The 18,394-nt window shown below is 42.1% G+C and overlaps 1 protein-coding gene across 8 annotated transcripts in view; it reads right to left on the bottom strand.

The window, feature by feature from the left end:
- RGS17 (regulator of G protein signaling 17) overlaps window positions 1–16,067 on the bottom strand; it is a 73,095-nt gene extending 57,028 nt beyond the window's left edge. For 2 of the 8 annotated variants that reach the window (XM_048297893.1, XM_048297894.1), the window contains exon 1: window positions 15,887–16,067. The gene's annotated coding sequence lies outside the window, so the exon portion shown is untranslated. The other 6 variants (XM_048297890.1, XM_048297886.1, XM_048297892.1 and 3 more) reach the window with 6 other exon arrangements.
- Between the last annotated feature and the right edge of the window lie 2,327 nt (window positions 16,068–18,394).

Consider the following 18,394-nt stretch of genomic DNA (forward strand, 5'->3'; position numbering starts at 1 on the left):
CCACTGCACAGATACTTCACCCTGGAAGGCTGCATGGAGGAGGGAGCTACAGAAAATGTTTAAATGAAGAGAAATATTTTAATTGCATTTTTTAATTCTCATCTAATCCCAGTGCTTTCCTCAAGAAGATGACTACTAGAAATGCCTCTATCCCCTGAATTACGGAGCTCTTAGATTTGATCCCTGAATGCATATTTATGGCATTACTGAAATGACCACTTTCTGTTTACCTGAGGGTTGGTATTCAGGATACCAGTGGTGCCAATAAGTATGTTACTATAATATTTATGCATCTTCCATAAACAGAATTGCTGAAAATAATTTTAGGGAAATTTTCGATAGTAGAAAACTACTTTTTTTTAACAAAAGACAAAAACAATGAAACAAAATTAGTTTTTTAATGCTAAGGGTACTGATCAGGGTACAATGAAATTTCGAATTATCTCAAACAGCAATAAAATGTTTTGGAGACTTGCAGTTGACTCAACAGTACCTTCCTCATTAGGACCATAGTCTTGTATTAGAAAGCATGCTGCAGATAAGAAAGGTCTTAAAGAAAGGAGGAGCAGGAATAGAAGCATCATCTAATTGTTGGCTCTTATCTCCTGTTATCTCCAGATCAAGCAAATTTAGTTAAATGGCACATAGTTTTGAGTGTTTCCGGAGGAAATTCTAGTGCAGATAGGAAAAGAAAGCAACCTTGGTTTAGTGTGGGTTTTTTGTTGCTGTTGTTGTTGTTGCCCATATGCCATTATTTATTGCACATAAAGGGATTTTTCTAATTTTTAACACTTTTTTAAAAGCAGGACTTCTGTAATATCTTTCTTAATAACCAGGCTGAACAAACTTCTTATAAGACTGAATTCCTCAAATGCTACAAACATCTAATAATCAAAAGCTAATATAAATCAGCTTATATTTTAAAAAGTGACTCTAATACATTTACTTTTTCACTGTCCTTCTCTGCTATTCCATACTTCAAAGACTTGATCACTGTAGCCTTTTAATTCACCTGTTCTTTACTAATTTCCTTCTTTCTTCACTAACTAGCATCCAGACTCATGTTACACTCAGTATCCTTCACTGCTATCTGCTGACATTTCAGTCTCACTATTATGCCTGTTTCTTGCCCTTTCAGGCTTTAGAGGTCCTTTTCAAATTTTCTGTGTTCTCTCAGTCTGTGCTGGTCATTGCTTCTGCCCTTGAGATTTGTCCTTTCACCTGGAACATCTGGATAGTTATTTCTGAGGTGTACACACTCTAAAATCATCTGATCCTGTCAATAATTCAGTCTTCCTGCTCCCCAAGTTCAGCAGTTCTTGCCTCGGGATGTAAGCAAGGAAACAGCTGGAGAGCCAGGGGCAAAAATCTCACAATGAATATAAATGTGGCATAAAAAGTTCTTTAGATCTTATGGAAAGGCTGTATGGAAGGCAATGAAACAACACTTAGCATCTCAATAGAAGATTCATCCCACTTAGTGAATAGGATAAACTTCTGTTCTCTGTGGAGCTGACTCAAGCACTTCTTCCTTCAGGGAATTTTTTTAGCTTTGTGGAAAGAACTACTGAGAATTAAATTGAACCACCTGCATGTCTGGTCACAAAGTAAGATTTCGCAGATTTTTCTGCTAGGGTGAAAGCCTGTGTTCATGTTTGTAGTTTCATTGGGGGGAAAGGTAGGAAGGAGTTTTGCCTTGCAATTACCGATTTGGACTAACATGTTTCCTCTCTGGGGCAGACCTGTAGGCAAGTATTGTGATACTTTGATGGAGGATATTTTTAAATACTTCTCAAAGACAATCTAAATGTCTCAAAACTCCTGGAATTTTCTTTCTCTGGCTTCACTTTAAATTACAGCCTTATTGCTATAATTGTGCTGTGACCTGTGGCTTCTGGAGAAAGACTGATAAAGGTTAGGTATTCTTTATTCCTGCCAACAGTGTTCTGTCTAAATCCACACCTGAAATTTTCTTTTTGGGGAGTTGCAGATTAGAGTCCTAGCAAGAGCAAGCATGTGCTGAGGAACTCTTCTGTTTGCCTTTGAGAAACTTTGCTTAAAAGTGAACAAAATCCAGAGTTCCCTGCCACACGTCTAAGCATGGCAAGTTCCCATGGTCCATCCCCATGACTCTCCTGGGAATAAAATGACAAGATTAGTTGTGCCTGTGTGGCATCACAACAGCAGCAGGGCCAGGGAGGCTCAGGAACTCAGGTGGGATGTCCAGTGCCTGATGGAGGACCATCCACTGGACACCCAAAAGATAAGTGCTCATCTTGTGCAGCCAGGCCACCTCAGTGTTGTCCCCACATGCTTGTTGGGAGTCTCTGAGCTCCACACTGGCCTTTAATAAATGGTGTGTGCATACCTACAACCTCGAAGTGGCTGCTCCTTCTGATCAGGGGACAGCTTTCTGACACACACAGACAATACACGTGACACACGTTGCCTGCTGGTATTTCACCCATGCAACATCTTAGGAAGGAGATGTGGATGGAAATGTTTTCAATGTGCTAATAGCACTGACCTTTCTATTTCTATTATACATCACTCAGAAGCAGTGACCATGCATTCAAAATCTGAGTCTCAAAGCCAAATGTAGACATTTTCTGAATTGATTTACTTTTGTTTGAACAATACAATTATTTTTAAATAGAAAAAGTAAAGGTTTTAATTGTGGGAGAGTGTGGGAGGCAGAGCTGCCTGTTGATCACATTAAATGTTTAATCCTTATTCAGCCACCAAAGGCTTGGGTGCAGCCAAATTTTTTTTGCTAGTGAAGTGCCTGTCCTGAGATAGTGCTATTTTTCACAGTGCATAGTAACAGGTAGGATGATAACAGGTGAAATAAAGGATAGGTTATTGTCAGTTCAAACCTCTTCTTGGCTCTAAAAACAACTTTTTAGATGTGACTCTGAAACCCTCATAAAGAAGAATGATCAGTTTCCATTCAAGCCTGCAAGTGGGTCAACATAACAGAACTGAAGTCTGAGAACAATCATCAACAATCACTAATTCATCTTAGTGGCCCAGATTCTTCATTTCCTTGACAAATGTTTAATTTTCTCTTGTGATCTGACTTTTCTTTAGAAGGTGAGTCACGCAACAACAAATCAAAATGATGGCATTTTTGTTTGCCCTGTGCAATCTCATGTAGGTGAACCAATGCATTTGCAACACAGTTGCTATTGCTGGAACCCTTCTCTTCTAGACTAGTACATGTCTACACTGATATTTTACACCTTTATCTAGTCCCACAGGATACCAAGATTACGAAGCACTTTTAAGTAATGTACAGAAGAGTTTCCTGAAAGAGCCATTTTGTCTGAGAAATTATACTAATACTGAAGCTTTTTCTTGTATACAAATCAACATGGAAATGTATTTTGATGATGGACCAAAAAAAAAAAAAAGACCCTTTAGGCTGCCCCAAAGTTTATGTAGGTGAATCTTTTCTTACACACATGACTTCATATGTTTTGCTGCCACTATTCACAGCGAGGATCACACCGCATTGAAATTCAAGCAGCACACTTCTAAGATGTCTTCAGGAGTTAGCTGCACCTTGAACACTCCTTATCAAGGGATCCCCTTTATGTAAATAAGAGTGAGAGAATGCTCATGGAGCAGCTACACAGACTTTACTGCATTCCTGCTCCAGGGAGCTCCACAGATGAGTTATGAAGGGAAAAGGCTGAAGGAGGGATTTTGTGATTTGGAGGAGAGCTGTTGTCATGACATTTCAGCCCCCTTGTTTCACAAGATACATATTTTTCATCCTGAGTGTTCTCTTCATTTTTTCATGTCCATTTGAGCCAAAGAGCATTTCTGGGACAATCATCATATGGATGATTGCACAAGAGCAAATGGAGAATACCAGTCTTTGAGTGAATGTGGCTAGAAATGAGAAAAAGGTTTTCAACAGGAGGTTTGGAACAGCCTCTGGGTAAGAACAGATGTAAAAAGAAACAAAAAACCCAAAAAACCCCAAAAAACCAAACCAAATAAAAAGCCCCAAACAACCTCCTTCTCACCACACCCCCCCAAAAAAAACCACCAAACCCAAACCAACAACAACAAAAACCCCAAAATAGGCTTCCTGCTTTTATTATCAACTTGATCAAGAGAAGGAAAAAAAGGTAACAACCTTCCTTGGTTGATGGAAACAGACAGAGTTTGGGAATCAATTAGCCAGGGTTTTTCCCTCACCATACAATCCTATTTTCCAATGTTCCTAAAGCTGCTACTGTGGCACCTGCTGCAAACAGCCATACAACTGAATAGCAGCCTAACCCAGAGCACTGCTGAGCACACACTGCCCACCTGGCCCAATAGCAGCTGATTTCCTTGGCACCCTGCTGGATACACTCTCTACCTTAGAGGACAGGGCTGTAGCACAATTTAAAACTGTCTCACCTAAATATTAAGCAGTCAAAATCAAGGTGTCTCTGGCATTCAGTCCCCTTGTTTTGTCTGATCTCACTGCCCCTCAGAACAATTTCTACTTAACGGAGCCTAAACAGAGCCTTACAATCATATGTTTGAAATGCGAATGATGACTAGGATTGCATGTAAGAATAGTTTCTGCCACAGAATTCCATTCAATTTAATGGAAAAGTGTCTTGAACATTAACAGCAATTCAATTATTTGGAGTCTTAAAACCCCTATGAATTGTCTCCCATCTGTAGCTGGATCTACAATAAATTACGCTTTCAGATAAATTTAGTCTTCTTACATTAAAGCTCTTTTAGACCATATTTTCTTGAATTCAAGGAGATCTTTCCCCCATCTTTCAAGGGACATACAATAGCTTACTTCTTTTCATTACAAAATAAACTAAATTACATTTACTTGGTCTATCACCATACTTCATGGGAAATTTACTGGAGGAGCTGATTAGTGGTTAACTTATACCCCACAGCCCATGGGTGTGTTCTCTCACTGTGATAACCAGAAGGCAATTAATTCAAAGTATCTGAGACTAAATTACAAAGAAATATATATAAGCATGTATAAAGCATATGCTGATATGGACTAGTTAAAACATCTCCCATAGTTCTGATCCAAGAATGTCCAAGAACAAAGTGTTGTTAAAATTCAGAGTAATTTGGGTTTAGAAAAGGTATGCTGCCTTCATTATTAGAACTAGGTATGCATTGACTAGTTAGTCCACTCCCTTTTTTTACCTGTAAAAATATTTTATTGTATTATAACTGTGATATTACAGGAACTCATGTCATAAAAACAACCAACCAAGCTAAAATAAATATGCATCGATTTTTTTTTTAACACATAATTTGGTAAAGCTTGGACAGGTGTTATTCTGTCATGAACAGGACTGAGCTCACTATACTGGAGTTTTATGAGGATGACAGATCTACAGGTAGTGGTTTAATGGACCCCCAAAATCCCATATCTTTTTAAAGAACTGATGAGCTGAAAGTCATAGGATACATACATGCAGAAGGTAAAATGCTACTTGCCATATGCTTCCATTCTCTCTTTTTTATTTTTTAAATGCAGGTCTACATTGCTCAATCATCCAAAGTCTTCATGTTTTTGCAGCATTTTGCCTACAGAGCAATTTTTTTCTAACACGGCCCTAATTAATATTTTTCATATTGATATTCAGATTACATATTCAAAGGAACAGTGTAACTATATTGGAGAGGTTTTACCTGGTCATCTTCAAATGAGTAAGAATATTTGATCAGAAAGACTAACTTCTGTTTATTTTGTCCTGGAAATTATCTGGATCTGGAGATTTTCTGGATCTTAAGCTCTCTCTGATGTTTGTCAGCATTACTTTGGTAACAGGGAAGCAGGAGCAGGAGACAAGATTTTTAATGCTAAATTTTAACCCTTGAAATCAACAAGAATTTTGTCCTGTATATTTAATTTCTTCATCTGCCACTATTTTACTGTGCGATCCCCTAATTGCTTAATTGATATATATCTGCATTTCTGTTCTGTGAAATAGCAGTGCTGTTGTCTCAGCATGCAAAGGTAATTCAGTGGTTGTTTAAAAAGTGAGCTTGTAGAAAAGACAGCACGATTGAATGATTATCTCAAAGCACTTACTAGGTCTAAATCCCAAAAATCTGGAAGGACAGGAATGGCCTTTTCATAATGTGTTCTTTATTTATTCTCAGTGCTCACTAAATTGCTAGACTCTCAGGATAATAATATGATGATGAGTAGTCCCCTCCTCTTTTACTATTTTCAACTTTCTGGATTCTCTGTTTTCTTAAAAGTTCCTGAAATGTTACCTGTATGAAACCAGGACACTGTACTTGCCACAGCGTTATACGCCTGACCAAGAAAAGTGCTCAGCAGAAGTAAGGGTACATAATAAGATACATAATTTTCCTATTACCTCATGCACATACAGATAGGAGCCACTCACCTTTCCTAAACTTTACACTTTCTTTAAGAATATATTCAAACAATTCTCTCTCCTGTTATGTATCAAAAAAAATAATATTGAACATAAATCATAACGACCTTGTCCCATGGGTTTGATAGAATATTAATAGTAATAAACACATGAAGGACCTGAGTAAACTCAGTATAGTCAAAGCCATTCAATATGAGTTATGTTAAATGTAATTTTTAAAACCATATATATTTGAGATGGGTATGAGATAGTTATATTAATATTTTATATAGGATTGCCAAATTGATGGTATGGTCATATATACGTTGACTTCAGTTAGTGAACACAACATTGTGATTCTAGAATAAACATGATAAAAGTCAACATTATAAACATTAAATGTATTAAAAGCTGATAAATCTTGGTCTGAAATTAAACATGGGGAATAACTATTAAGCAGATGTGTTACTAACTGGATCCTTCAGGAATATGTTCATTTATACAACTTAACAAGCTATCCCTCTGTTGTGAACAAAATAGAAGAAACCATTATAACTCTGCAGTGCTCTTGTTTGTGGTAGGCAAATATCAAGGGAACAATATAAGCTAACAAAGACAAGTCACTGACTTGAGATGATCTGGATCCATCATTAAGTAAATCTCAGCAAACATGGTTTCCTTTGGTTAAAATCATATGCCGGAAAAGAAAGAATGCAGGCCAAAGGCAGAGGCCTTCCTGAAGAGATGTGATGTGCCTATATGGGGAAGCTAAACAGTTCCAGGGCTTGTTCTCTGGCTCTGGGGCTAAATGCCCAATTTAGTTTCATTCATACAATTAGAGTGACCTACTCTGCATAACAGGACAGTCTCGTATTAGCATTTTTTTGGGAATGATCCCTGGAATGTGGTAACTTTCCAGTCAGGTCTGGGACCATTCTAACAACTCAGTACATAGACAATCAAGTTCTGGTGCAAAAGGTCAGGTTTCTGCTAGTTTGCAGAGAAAAAACCTGGGACTGTTAACAAAAACTGAGAGACATGACAACTAAAAGAAGTGCTCAGTGCAATCCTGCACTCACAGGAGTTGTGGCTACAACCTTGGCTACATAAAGCCGAAACCTTAGCCACATGAAAGCCATGTTCCTTCTGTACCTTAGCACTTCTGTATTTTAGCACTGACTGCTATTGAAACAACAGTTGTGATATCCTTAGATGAAGATGGTTACTGATCAATTGAAGCAGGTTAAGAGGAGCTAAGACAATGGTTGAAGGAGTATGGGATATATTTGATGGCAAATGTCCTCAGGAGCCATTTAGGTTAAAAACAGAAAAATTTCAGGAGTGTATTTCTCAGTTTCTGAGTAGTCTATACTGCAGGATGCAAGGTGACATACAGACAGTAGAGGTAAAATAAGGTAACTTTCTTGCTAGTCTTGTTGCTTTAACTAGATTCTTGGAGTGTCCAACCTTTGTCAGCTATCTCTAGACTGCAACTGGCAGTGCAGGCATAGGCTTTGAGACACATACTGGATATGGGATGGTCCTTCTGCAAAGAGAGCTGAGGACAAATCCAATAAACAGTCAGATTTCTGTATTCTGAATCACTGACCAATGCCCAGTCCTACATGAGCTATCTGCTCAAAGTTGCTGCCTCTGTAACTTCATAGTTTATGAAGTAGCTGCATTCACTGGTGTCAGAGACCGAAATATTATAGTTTATGACTTAAACATTTTCATGAAGGACTTTTAAAACTGTATTACAAAAGCTGCAGAGAAGACTACTGCACCCGGGATGGGCCCTGACTGAGGCCTTGCACCGCTCGCTCGCTGATGAAGATAAGATAAAGTAACAACTCAGGGCTGGGGACATTCACAGAGCACAAGCTTAAGATCTCAGAAATGGAGATCACAACCCCAGGGCTATCAGCTGCCTCGAACCAAGGGGTGGGGGGAGAGAGGCTTTGGGTGTGTGTTGGAAAGGCCTCTGGTCAGAGGCGCAGTGACTGCCCGTCCTCCACTGTGCAGAGGAGCCCAGCTGAGGGGTCCTCACCAGGGAGAAGCTGCATCCACATGAAGGACAGAGGGGGTGACATGGCCCATCAAAGGCCCCCTCTACCCAAAGGGGTGCCCAGACCCTGCACCGGAGCCCCAGAGATGGTGCAACAGACCCTCAGTGTTGCAAGGGACAGTGTCAAGCCGGCCCCTGCAAGAGGTGTTCCCACCTGGCCCACAGTGTACATTAATCCACGGGATTCCGTACTCTTCTGCGCGTGGTGTGGTGGCGTGTGGCGACGGGGGACCCTCACCACCAGCAGAGCAGATGGAGGGGAGCAACGAGACATCATTGGGACCCTCACATGGGTGATATGCTTCCACCTAATCCCTGTCACTCTTTCCCTGGCCCTCCACCCTCCCCACACAAACTTCTTTCTCTATTTCTTTATTTTCTCTTTCTTTCTTTTTGCCTCTTTTACTATTAAATAAAATAAACCAATTATTTGGCACCGACACCTAACCCTGTTTGGTTTTAATCTCGTTTTTGGGTATATTTCGAACCTTCTAAGTTCTTTCCGGTTTATACTCAGAGACTTAATTTTCCTTGCTCTTCTGGGTTTAAACCAGATCGAAACAACTGGGTATGGGTATTCCCTCCATCCTTTCAAGATTCTCACCACAGAGTACTTATCTTTTTTGTGGTTGCTCTGTGACTTAATTTTACATATCAAATAATCAAAGAATTGAAAACAGCCTTATCTATTCTGGTCAACACAATGTTTACCATACAGCTGAGGTTCTGTTTATTAACATCTTCTGGGGTTTTTACTTTGTGAGGGTCAGTAAGTGTTTATAAAACTATCTAGACAAATGTAATACATATAATAGTGAAAAAATTCTACACATTAGATTCCAGTTACCAGGTTATCAGATATATCAAACTGTATCAGTCAGATTATCAGACCATTATAAGACAACTGCATTAAAACAAACTAGATATATTTTTAAACCATTCTATATGAATGATAAAAAAATAACTTTTACATCTCACTCTTCCCAAACCCATCTTGAAAGCTATGAAGTATCTGATTAATATTTTAGGACTTTGTAATTTCTGAAGATAATAAGACTTGGAAAGAAAAGTACCTTTTGGACACTGAGTAATAAGGATGACACTTCCCACCTACATTCATTAAATCCAGGCTACTTGTGAAGCTCTTGTACAGGAAATTATTATTCACTGTTCTCAATTTTCATATAATGCAAATCATTGAGAGAGCAGCATTTACACTATCCAAAGGTCTGGTGCAATGTCAATATCAGAGAGCATGTGCTGTCTGCAATACTGTCAGAATAAGGTGAGTTGGATAAGAAATTCCTTACTTCAGAAGATTGTTCCCATTAAGCAAAACATAAACAGCAACAATGGCATTAAAAATTTACTTTACATTTCTTCACTGTGTGGCTAGTGAGGCACCGGAACTGGTTGCCCAGAGAAGCTGGGGATGCCCCATCCTTGGAAGTGTTCAAGGTCAGGCTGGCCTTTGAGCAACTTGGTCTAGTGGAAGGTGTCCTGGTCCATGGCAAGGGGAATTGGAATTAAATATATGTAGGGCCCCTTCCAGCCCAGACATTCTATGGCTTCCCTCTAATTTAAGCTTCTATGACACCAGCGTATATATGGAGATACTAGTCAGCCAGCGGTACTGTGAGAAATGTCAGGACTTCCTGCAGCTCCTTGCCACAGCTGTGACGTGCCTAGGACACACTGCCTCTAAGGGTGGTCAGTGTTCTGAGATCTCCCTCTTGAAAGCAGCCTGAGCTACAGTATCAGAGAATCACAGGATCACAGAGTGCTTTGGGTTGGAACAGATCTTAAATATCATCTAATTCCAACCCCCCTGCCAGGTTGCTCAAAGCCACATCCAAACCTGGTCTTGGAAGCAGGTATAAAACTGCTGTGCTAAGGATACTATGACAGCCTTCATCCATGCTTCCTGGACTTTAATTGCTTTCTCTCATAGGATTATTTTACTTTAACTGACATGAGTTGCTGATAAAGGAAGACACTGTTACAGTATACCACAGTACAGCAAAACATAATACAGCAAAACTGCCCAAACCATATTCAGCCTTCCTAAAACAAAAATAAGACCAAGTCTTGCTTGGACTTGAACTTAGCAAAGTGACATAATCAGTTAATCAGGGACCTGAGTCAGAGTGGCCGTGTCCTTTAAAGGCAGCATTACTGTGACATTCGCTCTGCTCGTCTGTATGTACAGAGATGGGCTATAGACAGCGGTTCAGCTTGTGATCTCTTGTATTTCAGCAAGCACAGAGCTGGCATCACTGGAGAGAGCAGCCAAACTGCTTTAAATGAAGCTGCTTTGGTAGCAGAAGCAACGTAGCTGTGTTAATGCATCACTGTCTAATTACCCCTTTCTCACTAGATAGAAGAACCTAGGCTAGCTATATACTGGTTTTGTATGGAGAAAGATTATGCAGCACAGATGTAATGTTTATGATGTGTGCATGTTTTTAATGCTTGGCTGCCAGATTTAAGATTTTATTAAATTTTCTTTCTGTTCTATCTCCTTATCTGTAATTTTCCACATACATTCTATTTAGACATTTACTGATTTCTAAGAACTTACTGCCATTTGCTTACAAAGTAAATAATGTATGAAAATTTCTATTGTATGAAAGGTAAGATGCATTTCATTTATATTTCATAAACAAAGAACTTAAAGACAAAACTATGATTCAAAATTTTTATGACAGTATGATAGAATCAACCTTAAATTGATTGAACTACTTTTATTTAAGTCCAGATTCACTAATATACCAGAAAACCACAAATTTTTCAAAGCACACAAGTAATTTAAATTGCGTTTACATCTATTTTGCATCACTGGAGCAGTGCAAATCAGATAAGACACACTAGAGAATCAAGCCCTTATGCTGGTTTGGTCAAGGCACAAGGCTACATGGTGGCTGGGCAAGAGGAGCAGTGCAGACCCCGAGTTAATCTGTTTGTGTGCTTTAAGCATTCCCTAAGGTCCCTGCCACAGTCACACTGCTTGGCTGCTTCCTCTGTGCACACCAGAGACAGCAGCAATGCCAAGGAAAACCTTTTGAGAGCAAACACACAACTTCAAGTAGAGACACAAAATCTCTGTAGAAAAGACCTCTCTGAAACGGTTAACTTTCCAGAGAATCACAGTGAAATGTGCATGCAGCTCCCTGCCTCAGACCCTCTGTAGCCAAGACCTGCAGAGGCGCCAAGCTTAAAGGGCTGGGCTTCTTTGGAGGGTTCACTGGACCCTCAGGAGTCTGCAGCCAAGCTATTCACACAACTCTACTTACAGCCTGTATAGCTATAGCCATTAGCTATAACACGAACAGATAAACTTAATTACAACTTAATCTATTCATTTGTTTTTATACCCTATGCACAAACTTTTAATTAATTAATGGTATGGAAATTTTGATTGCATTATTTCATTATAAAAACTACTTAGAACAAAGGGTACGTCAACAGAAATGCTAAATTTCGTGAAGGATTTAATTTTTTACTAATTTTAGCTCGAGCCAATTAGCACATGAATTTTATGTTCTTAGAAAACTCATTCTGTATTCACAGAATAAGCACTACTTATATAGTGGGGATATATTTTTCACTAAAAAAGCTGAAACCTTGGTATGAGTGCAAAATAAATCCCTGACATCATGAAAACATGATCAGGAGGGAGCTAATGGAACTGCAATGAACATCTCTGTAAGAGCTAATACTGTTTCACTTAGTACACTTCTGGCATATTCATAAAAATCTCCATATGTTCATCCTTAAAGGCATGCATGTGAAGCATACAAGTAAGAAAGTGCTATTTAAAGGTACTAGGATTGTAAAATTTATTTAAGATAACATACTTTTCGTTAGGAAAAATGTATATACCATATATATATCTCTACACATATTTCTATGTTCTGCCACATATACACACACACAGACACATATATGCCACTTTCAAGTGGAAAATCACGTCCAAGACTGGCTGACATTCCTCCTATCCTGTCCCCATAACAATACCACTCAGCCTCTCCTTCTTCTAGTCTTTTGGGAGATGGGGATTAACGCATCTGAGGTTTCTAGCATTTTATTTTTTGTGAAGAACGTCACAACCCATGGGTTTCTACCCTTCTCTACTGCATCACGTTCTGCTGTGGATCGTGTTGTGCTCCAAGTTGTGTCTGCTGCTGATTTCAAACTGTGAGAACTTCTGGGTCTTTGGGTCCGGGTTCTGTTTTTGTAGTCCACTGGTCTCTTATTCCTTTATTATTCTTATGACAAAATCAAAGTGGGGCTACCAGTGAGATCAGGGAAGTTTTCTGCAATGTTGGTCTCATCAGTACCCCCTCAAGCAGGACTGAACTCAGGAGTACTCTTGTGAAGGAGACCTTGTGTCATAGCTCCTTACAAATCAGGTACATTTTATGGGACATTTAAACTTTACTTTTGAAATTATGCATGTTGTTCAATATGCACATCCTTATAATGAACATTACACAGAACAATTAGAAAATGATGCTACTTCAAATGCACAGAGTTCATATATATATATATGTCCCTTGACATATAGCTTGCACTTTGTATTTAATACACTGGTTAAAAATAAGAATTGCAGTTAAGAATAAAATAGTTCATTTTCTTTTCAGGGTAGGTAGAAAACTGCATTGGGATAGGGAATTTTTCACCATGCTGTCAGTCAGATTTCAATTCAGATCAATAGTGCAGGGAGTATTTTTCAACAGACAGCTTTTCAGTAGCCTTCTTGAAATGAGTTCATGGGTTCAGGGCAATTCTTTGTGCATAAGTATCCATGTTGCACAACAAGGAGAAGAATAACTATTCCTATCTGTAGATTTCAACATAAAGACCAAGGGCTGAGTGCAGCTTTGCACTCCTAGGTAGGCCTCTCAGCTTGGTGATTGGTAAAATGAAGGGACCTGGCCTGCCAGTGCTGTGCCTGCTCTGGTGACAGTGGACACTCCTGGCACCTTACACAGACACAGTATGTGCTCCTTGTCACATATGAAAGCTAAGAAGCACTGACTGAAATTATCAGGCAGCAGGTTCATAGCAAACAAAAGGAAGTACTTTTTCACACAAATCATAATTAAATTGTGGTGCTCATTGCCACAGAACAAGGTTGAGACCAAAGCATAAACAGATTGTAAAAAAGGGAGTAGGGAAACTCAACGTTTATTAAACATGATGGTCTGGGAGCAAACTCCAGTTTAAGAAATCCATGTTCTACGTGTTGCTGAAACTTGAAAGGATATACCAGGAAAAGATCCCTGTATGCCAATCCTGTTTCTTATGTTTTTCTCCCTTCAGCATCTGCTAATGACTGTAGTCAGAGCCAGGATATTGGACTAGATGTTCAACTCACTATAGCAATTTATTTGATCGTATTCTTTTAATTAAATTATGTTCTTATTTTGGCTACTTAAAAGGATCTAAGGCCCTGATGGAGAAAGGCATTTAAATGCTTTAATGCTCATGTTATTTCAGGGACGCAAATACTTGTGTGTATCATAGCATTTGTGTCTTAGGCCATAAACTTACTGGGGTGGGGCTCATGTATCTTTTATTAGGACTTTGCTTTTCTGGGTATGAGGTAGAATAAAAATATGTGCTTGATAAGAGTGATAACAGTGTGCAACACTGTTTCTCTTTAAAGGTTAAATAGTTTGTTTGCCTAAATGGCTTGTGCCACAGGAAAATTCCCCAATGATTTATGTAAGGATGATGACACTAGCATCCATTGATGTGAAAAAGAATCAACTTCCTTTATAGAACTCCCCACATTTGTAATGCGTGAATATTACATTTGTAGGAAGCTATTTTTCACCTGTTACCCATAACAGTATTGCCAGACAATATGTAACTTACTTATATTTACCTAGCAAGGTATTTCAGATTCCATCCATTTTGCAAAAGAATCTGGCTGCAAACCTATGACACACGTTGGTGAAAATCCAGATACAGAAATGAAACCGAATACCGAAAACCATAAATTTCACCCCAGCTGTTTCTAAGCCTGACAGCACCAGTAAGGCTTCCTTCTAAATCAAAAAGAACAGATAGAGATGAATGTTAGGTTGGCAGCCGAGCAAGCGAGGCAACCTCGGCATTCTTAATTGCGGGCGGTTTCATCCCGAGGAGAGGCGCAGCCCGCAGGAGCAGCACACGGCGGGTCTCGGGCGCTGGGCAGCGGCACCGCATCCCCGCCGCACCGAGCGCCGCGGCAGCGGGTGTTTCCCCAGCGGCGCGGGGAAGCCCTGCTCCGCCCGGGGCCGTGCCGCCTCGCCTCTGTCCCGCGCTGCCCAGAGCCGGGCGCGGCGCACCGGGAGCATCCCTGCCCCGCCGACCGCGCCCGGCCACCTGCTCCTCCCGCGGCCCCCGCCCGCCTCCCGCCGACATTTCCCGGGGAGGGGCGGGAAGGAGGCCGGGGCAGAGGGATGGCGGTGCCGCAGGGTAGGGCGGGCGGGGGAGGCTGGGTGCCGCCCGGGGCTCCGCGGCCGCTGCCTGCAGGGGCTCCCCGGCGCCGGTCCGGTCCGGCCCGGTGGGGCAGCCGAGAAACGGGGCAGAGGGAGGGAGGGAGGGAGGGAGGGAGGGATGGGAAACCAACTCCTGATCTTAGAGCAACAACTCGCTTGTTCACCCTCACCTTCCGCCGGCTCCTCGGATTGAAATAACAACAACAACAATAATAATAAATACACCAGCTCTCCTCGCGCGAAGCAGACCCACGTTACAGGCAGGGGAAGGTCAAGAGGAAAGGCAGGAGGAGCGCTGCCTCGCCTCCGAGCTGGCGGCTGTCACACCGCCAGCCCGTGCCCCCGGCTTCCCCGGGGGCGGCCCAATCCCTCCCCTGCTCGGGCTGGTAGGCATCGCCCGGCGCGGCGGATGCCCCGCGGCACCCTCAACACAAACCGGGAGGCGGCGGAGATAGGGGGGGCGCGGGTAGAGCCCGGCGCACCTCTCCCCACCCCTTTGTGCATCGCGGGCAGGACACACACACACACACACACACAAACACACACACACAAACACACACACACACAAACACACACACACACACACACACACACACACTCCACCTTGCAGCCTCGGCGCCGAAGCCGCCCGTTGTTACACACACACACACACACACACACACACACACAGGCACGCTTACACACAGCCTGTCCCTCCGGTGAATGCATTTGCTGTTGCACTCTACCGCCATCCATCCATCCATCCATCCATCCATCCATCCATCCATCCATCCATCCATCCATCCATCCATCCATCCTCTCGTCTCCCTCCTTCCTCTTTCCCCCCCATTCCCTCCCTTTGGTCGGTGTGGTTTCCTCCCCCCCTCTCCCCTTTGCATCACTATAAAGCAGACATTTTGGTGCCGTTTACCACGGTTCAGGCTGAAATAAGCGCGGAGCGCCTTACCCACCCCCGCCCGGCTGCGTGCAGTTGGCGCTGAGATCCCGGGAAGGGTTGGTGCGGCTCGTCCCTAGCGCAGCTGGTTCGCTGCCATCCGCCCAACTTCAGCACCCAGCCGGCGGGGAGAGGGAGGGAGGCGGCGGCAGGCAGGCAGGCGGGCAGGCAGCAGGCAGGGAGGGAGGAAGGGAGGGAGGGGGGGAGAGAGAGAGAGAGAGGGAGAGAGAGAGGGAGAGAGGGCGGCGGAAAGGAAGGGAGGGCGGGAGGGTGCGAGGAGCAGCGCGGAGCAGGGAGCCCCCGCACATGCGCTCTGCCAGCGGCGGCGGAGCCCGGCGGCAGCGGGAGTTCCCCCGCTTGGCCCGGCGGGTGAGTCACGGCCCGGCCCGGCCCGGCCCGGCCCGGCACCGCCGCTCGCTGCCCCGGGCTGCTCGGCCGGGCGCCGTCGCGGGTCGCAGGGACGCTCCGCCGGCAGCCAGGGGCAGGGGTCTCTGCAGGCGGCGGGGCCGGGGCGGCGGAGCGGCAGCATCCCCGCTCGTGGGCTGGCAGCGTGTGACGGCGGGAGCAGCACGCCGCCGTGCTGAGGAGTGAAAGCCCAGCGGTGCTGGGCTCCCGTTTTGTTTTTATTTTGGTCCCCACATCGGCATGTCCAAATAGATTTAAAAAAATAAAAAGTGTATAAACCACTATCCAACACTTCATTCTTCTCTGAAGCCAAGGGAGAGGCAGGGATTTAGTGGCCAGGTAACTTTTTGATGTTGGGCACCTGAAGCACAATTTCTGAATAAAGAACCAGTGTGGATCTGCATGGATCTGTTGGTGTCAACTGTGAGAATCAAGACCAGGATGCTCAGAAAATCTGCGTCTGAATCCTGAATCCTGCCACGTCATGCCAGTTAGTTTGTCCGATCTTTTCAAACTCCAGTTTCCAAATTTTTGCTCAATAGAGAATGCTGTTTAGCTTTCCTACTGCACCTTAGAAATCTGGAGCCTGATATGCCTCCAGGCAACAGCACTGGAAAAATACATATTTGGCATCTGGATCCTGTCAAATCATGCCACGAATCCAGAAATGTTAATATCTCAGGAGAGAATGCATTACTGTATTTACCACTCCACTAAAACAGTCTGGCAAGATGGTACAAAAAGGCACAAGGCTGCATTAAGGTGGTTCTGTGGCTCGCCAACAATGTGTATCAAATCTCTTTGCAAAACTGGTCAACACACCTGTGTATCCCATCTAAAGCCCAAAGTGGAGTGCTACAAAAACTGAAGCCAAAATGACACATATGTTAGTAGGGCTGAAATTAAAAGGATTGAAAGCAGTCCAGAAGGGCTAGCTTGCATGAGAGCTGTAAGAGCATAGGCACATCAAAATCAGCTCGGCTCTCGGGAATCTGTGTTCAAAACACAACTCATTTAAAACATGACAGTATGTTGTGTTGGTTGTCTGGCTTATTTTTTGTCTTCTGGGATAGGAGCTTCAAATTCTGAATCTCACAAGGACTAAAGCCAGTGTTAAGCTCTCTGAAAGTCTCTCCCCACAAAACCATGACTTCTCTTTTCTTCTGGTCTTGATTCTTGTGAAGGAAAAGTCCTTGAACTGGAAGCCACAACTCTGCTTGATTACCAAAGGTTAATGGCATGGCAATTTGGAGTCTTAATAGAAATTTAAGTTATATTCCCTATGTTTAGAAACTGTTCTCAAAAGAGTATTGTAAAGGATAAAATGTATGTATGAAACATTAACAGTGTTTTTACTAGTTAATTGCAGTGCTTAAAATATTTTTTGAGTATCTGTCCACAGCTTTTAAGAGCACCAGTGCTATTCTAAGGCCTCAGTTAGGAAAAACCTGCATATTTAGGAAATAATCTGAAGATTTGTTTAACTTTAACCTCACATGTTGAAGTTTAATGACTTCATAGTAAAGACTGTGAGCCTTCATACCTGCTTAATATTAGGAAGACAGTTCCACTCTGGCAAAAACTATGAAACCAATCAAAGCAAGTGTCTTCTCCTACAGATTTAGTAGCTACATAGAGATGTTCAACTTAAAAGGGAGACTGAGTAGTGGGTAGGATTGAAAGAAAATAATTTTATCCATGTATCAGAAAAATACCAAATTCTATAAGTTTGAAAATGCTATGCTTAAAATGTTTAAATGAATAAAAAACTTCAGCTTTTTTTACTCTTTTAATGTTTCCCACAGCTCTGGACAAGCCCAGCCATTCCTATTTACCATAGCTTCCTGCACTGAAGCCATTCCTTGTTGTTGCTTGAACTCCTGTTTATAAATCCACTTCCTTTCAATAGCTGTTCTACTGCTCTGTTCTGGCCACTGCCTAATCCTTGTGCCTATTTTAGAGCCCTGCAATTGCTCTCAATGACTTTTTCTTCCCTGCCTTTCTATCCTCTCTCCCTGGTATATGTGTTTTGTTCCATGCTTTGCATTTCTTAACCCAAACAGTTTCCTTATTACCATGCATTCTTTTTTTTTTTTTTTTTAATTAAAACCTGTTTGCA

This window comes from Corvus hawaiiensis, chromosome 3 (assembly GCF_020740725.1).
Source record: "Corvus hawaiiensis isolate bCorHaw1 chromosome 3, bCorHaw1.pri.cur, whole genome shotgun sequence".
Lineage (NCBI taxonomy): Eukaryota > Metazoa > Chordata > Aves > Passeriformes > Corvidae > Corvus > Corvus hawaiiensis.